General features: G+C 51.7%; 1 protein-coding gene across 2 annotated transcripts in view; it reads right to left on the bottom strand.

Annotated features, from left to right (window-relative positions):
• The window catches only part of BMI1 (BMI1 proto-oncogene, polycomb ring finger), a 10,512-nt gene extending 5,945 nt beyond the window's left edge, over positions 1-4,567 (bottom strand). Inside the window, exon 1 of one of the 2 annotated variants that reach the window (XM_057383746.1) lies at positions 4,453-4,567. The gene's annotated coding sequence lies outside the window, so the exon portion shown is untranslated. The remainder of the gene's footprint in view (positions 1-4,452) is intronic. The other variant, XM_057383738.1, reaches the window with a different exon arrangement.
• Between the last annotated feature and the right edge of the window lie 344 nt (positions 4,568-4,911).

The raw sequence follows: 4,911 nt of genomic DNA, 5'->3' as shown, positions 1-4,911 counted from the left end.
GGTCCGGGAGGCTGCCGCTGCGGCTCGGTGCCGATCCGGATCTGCTCCGCTCTCCGAGGGGGTTGCTATAGCAACTTACACTTACACTTGGCATCCTGCCACCGCTGGGAACACACGAGAGCCGGGCGGGGGGCGGCCGGGGGGGCGGGCCGGGCCGGGCCGGGCCGGGCCAGAGGGTGGGACGCGGGGCCCCGGGGCTGGCGGAGGGGGTGGAGGAGCCAAGGAGCCCGCGGGGGTCTGGGAGCCCGGCTGCGAAGGGAGGGGAGGGGGAGGGCGGGAGCGGCCCGGGCGGGGTCGGGTGCCACAGCCCGGAGGGTGCCCGGGCGCGGTGCGGGGCAGCCCGGGCGGCGAGGGCGGCCCCGGGCTTTGGGGTCTCAGCCTGGCGGAGGCGAGTGCCAGAGGCTCCTCCCGAGCCTCGGCCATTTCGGATCCTCTCAGGGGCCTCTCTCCACGTCGACTCGGTGCGAGGAGCTGGTTTGAGATAGCTCCTCTCCCCCTCCGCTCGCTCCCTCCCTCCGCCGASCAGAACCGCGCCGCGCTCCCGGGGACCCAGTCCCCCGCGCCGCCAATGGGGTGCCGAGCCCCAGCTCCCGCTCCACCGCGCCGGCATCCCCGCTCTCTCCTTCTCTGCTTTTCTCATTTTTCTCCTTCCTACCTTTCTCTCTCCCCCAACTCCTTTTCTTTCTCTTTCTTTCCTTCTCCCACCTTTGACGCTTGTCCCGCGGACGAGGCGAGCGCGGTGCAAAGTTTTGCAAAGGGTGTAAAAAGATTTGCAGCACCAGAAAAGGGTGCTTGGACGGGAGAAAACATGTCTCCGGATCCTTAAGCAACCCCCCTTTTTCAGCAATAAAGCACACCGAGAGGGGGGAAAAAGCCCAAACCGACTTTAAACGGTACATTAGTGACAACATGCGAAGGACCATGTGACCAGATCATTCCTAAAGCTAAATCAACACCTTGTCAACACAATGCAGCGACGAGAGTGAAAAACAAATGTCATTTTCACGGTCTGAAACCCATAAAACTCCATCGGGTGCACTGGCACCAACGCTAGATGCACAAATACTGTTGAAAATGAGAGGGAATAAGAGATAAAGGGGAAAGCACACACGTGGAAAAAACCCTGTCAGCCACGTCAATTGCAGAGTAAATTATTTTCTGTCAACCAGATCCTGAAAAATGTAATGTAACAACGTTGCTCCAGTCCAAGCTATTAATTTCCCCAGGTCAGTGCTCCCAGCACACCAGCTCCTGTCCTTGGTCCCCTCTCCTCCCGAGGCAGAGCTTGCGAGCCACCTCTCACCGCAGTACCGTATGCTCAAGATGCGAGGCTTCCCGCAGCCACTCGCAAACTTCAATGTTAGGCAGCGAGAAAAAAAAAAAAAAAAAAAAAAAGGCAACACACCAAGCTTTCTAAAAGCTTTGAACGTCGGCCAAACTGACCAGGACAGGGGTACAATATTTCTCAGAAGTGTGCACAGCGCCAACGAGCGACCCCGACCAGGAAACTTCTCTGGCTCTTGCAGGAGAACCCTCGAGTGAGCAGCAGATAAAACTCCCCAGCATCAAACCACAGCCGGCAGCACGCAGGAAAGCAAAGTGCCAGAAGCACCAAGCCAGACCAGGTCCCCCAAAGCTGTTCCCAGCACCGTGTGGGAATGCAAGACCCCCGCTGCATTGTACTGCGGTTTAAATGTCGCTTCCAGGGTCCCTGACCCTCCGCTTCTTCCTTTTAAACTGATACCGAGGTTTTGCTTTTCCCAGAAAAGGCAGAGACAGGGTTTCTGCACGCCCCTCTGAAGAACCCAGCGCCCTGAAGCCGGCGGCTTTGGAGTCCTTTTAGGTACTTACACATGGACAGGCTGCTTTCACGGTTCTGTTTTATTTGTTCAAGTCAATACCTTATAATTCATAAATATCTAAACAAAAAAAAAAAAAGAAAAAAACACCCAGCAGTGACCGAGGTCACACAAGTCGGCTGACCGAGAATTCCTTCCCAGCCCTGACAGACTGGGACAAACCTTTCAAGACATTAACGCGTTTATTTCACGCAGGCGTAGCCCCTTCCTAAATGGAGGAGGATTAAATTCAACCGTGAAACCTGTTTTGTCGAAGCAACCCCTAAATGCGGATTATTTATTGCCCAAAGTTAGCACATTTTCAACGTGCTAGGAGCTATCTTGAAAATCAGTGATTTTCCCCAGCGAGCTGAACTAGGCACCTAATTTCTCYCCAAAAGCCACCCGTACAGGCACACACGCGTGTCTGTGCCTGCGGGGATGTAACATGAACGCAATACATTTTACTACAGCAGCCYGAGTTTAGTATCTTTGTACGAAGGAAACCCTTTCAGATGTTTTTTCTGCTCCCGCTGATCGCATGGTGAATACCAACACTTCACAGAAATACACCCTCTTAGCCAGGACAATATATATTTACACACTGTCACATGAAACAACTAAACGTAAAATATATGTAGATAATATTTGCTAGAAGTAAACACTGTCAGCCAACCGATTACACAGAGGCCTTAAACAAGTTATGTCAAAATGAAGAAAAACAGAAGTGCATTCTCCTACCAAGAATCAGCCACATTATTAAAAATCTATAAAGGCAATAAGCTATCAAACCTTGCTCGGCAGGTCTCTAACAGAATATACATACATAAAAAATAGAAGCATCGCTCGGGTAGGTTTGGGTACTTTGCACCCATCTCCTCTCACAAAACTCTCATCAGGAATAAAGCAGCCGTCATTCTACATCTTCACCCATTATCAGCCAGAGCCACTTGTACTATCGAGCCTGTTATTACTCTTTCGCTTAAGAATGGCCGCATATGTTTTAAAGGAGGGGACAGTACTTCTTTCAAAGAAGGCACACGAAGCTCAAGTATCTCTGCCCAGCTTGCTGCAGCAAGAAAAAAACCTGAATATTGGCAACAGAGTGCAAAAGGACCCCAGCCCCTTAAATCACCTCCCTGGGACTAGGCGTAGGACACAATCTGTCTACTTTTAAAAATACACTAAAATATTAATTTTGTAATATCTAAGCTATCAGGTCTTGACTTCGTGTCTCTCTGGTATAGTGCAACACAAGTCTGTTTCAGTTTCCAGGACGGGCTGCACAGAGTCACTCAAAGTAGTTTTACTGGACTGTATGTCCAGAACGTCCCTGGTCTTAGGAACAGGGAACAGTCCCATAAGAGATGCTGCTCACTGCTACAGACTATGCAAAAAAAATCTTTTAGCGCCAAGTTTGCAAATGGGCACACATGTCCAGGTTTTCTTGGACTTTACTGGAGAGTGAAGGAGTGAATCAAAGTTTTGAGAGGCTGAAAAGTTCTACCACACTTTTATGGAAATGCCYTTTTTTTTTTCCTGATTATTTTTACCTGATTATTTGCAAATGTTTACAGCAAACACACAGAAACATCCCGCTTAATATATTGCCAAGGCCATTCAATTTTAAAAACATAACACCAGCAACTTTCAAGCGCTGCCTATGAGCAGCACGAGGAGCCCACTCGTGACATCTTTAAGATCTGACAAAGGATTTCATGTAWATTTACCCTTCCCGGGCTCAGGGGGGAAAAAAACACCAACCAGAGAAAAGAAAATTCACACACACCACCCCCCCTCCGCGTCCCGCAGACACATCACCTTTGCTCCAAAGGCTCCAGCAAACCGCACGCCCCAGCTCCCCAAGATCGCATTCAAAGTGTTATCCTTACCCCCCAAAAAAGTTATTTCTCCGCGYTGGCCACCCCTTGCCTCTCCCACTAGGCACAAACCCCTAAAGTTTAGCATTTAGAGCAGAAATGTAAGAGGAGACATTGGAAACAACTGGGAACCGCCATCTTACAACCCATCCAATTTCACAGAAGTACTTGTCCAACTTAAGTTAATAACATTTTCTGCTGGGTGCCCCGGCGCCTAACAACCCCCCCAGGAGGATCGCTACCCCCCGCTGGCTCCGTCTCTATAAAATGGGTGCGTTATCTGGCATTTTAACCTCCCCCAGACACATTTCTTTCGGGGAGGACTGAAATCACTTGACCCAGGCAGCTCCAGATTTCACGAACGTCCCTGTTTAATCAAAATCTGCCTTTAAACAAAGGGCGCTCGGGCCGGGCTGGCAGCAGGGTCGGGAAATATAAATATTCTCCTCGGGGGCCATGTGCACAGAAAGGTTTTAGGGGGCGTCTGGAGAAAGAAAGGAACTAAAATTTGCAAATGTGGGTGCGTAACGCGAGCGAGTGCACAGGCTGCTGCTGCTGCTGCTGCGTGTCTGTATGTGTGTGTGTGGCTAGAGCAGCCTGTCAGCGCTTTTCCCATACGGAGAGCTCGGGGGACACCTAGGCGCCCCTTTGCAGCCCCCAAACCGGCCGAAAACCGCCGCCGAGCCCCCTTCGCCCCCCGCCCTTGGTAAGGCGACACCTCGCTTCATACGTACCCGGAAAACGGAGCCGGTGGGTGATGATCGGAGCGGCCAAAAAAGACAATGAAAGTTAAAAGTCGTTCAGCAGAAAATGAATGTGAGCCAAGCGGCCATCTTGAAATGAACTGCAGACGCTGTCAATTGCAATAAGCTTATTGCCGCCGCCGCCGCTGCGCTCCGCTCATTTTAGTTACAGAAAGCCCGGGTCTCCTCCGCTCCTCGCGGGCCCTTCTCGCTCGCTCCCTCGCTCTCTCGCTCCCTCCGAGTTGGCGGCCCGGGCGGCTCAGGCGCTGGGAGCGCAGAGTCTCCCCGGTCCGGATGGGTCCTCTCTCCACCAGCCCATTGTCTCTCCCTCTGCCCCCCGCTCCGCCTCGCGGCCTCGCTCGCGTTCCCTCTTTTATTATTATTGTTATTATTACGAGTATTATTGTTGTTGTTATTTCATAGTTGGTGGCGGGGACCCGGGGAGGGAAG

The sequence above is a fragment of the Malurus melanocephalus genome, unplaced genomic scaffold, assembly GCF_030028575.1.
Source record: "Malurus melanocephalus ecotype Western Australia unplaced genomic scaffold, MMel_1.1 scaffold_14, whole genome shotgun sequence".
NCBI classification, from domain to species: Eukaryota; Metazoa; Chordata; class Aves; order Passeriformes; family Maluridae; genus Malurus; species Malurus melanocephalus.
The sequence above is the reverse complement of the archived record's forward strand: the minus strand, read 5'-3'. Positions and strand labels throughout refer to the sequence as shown.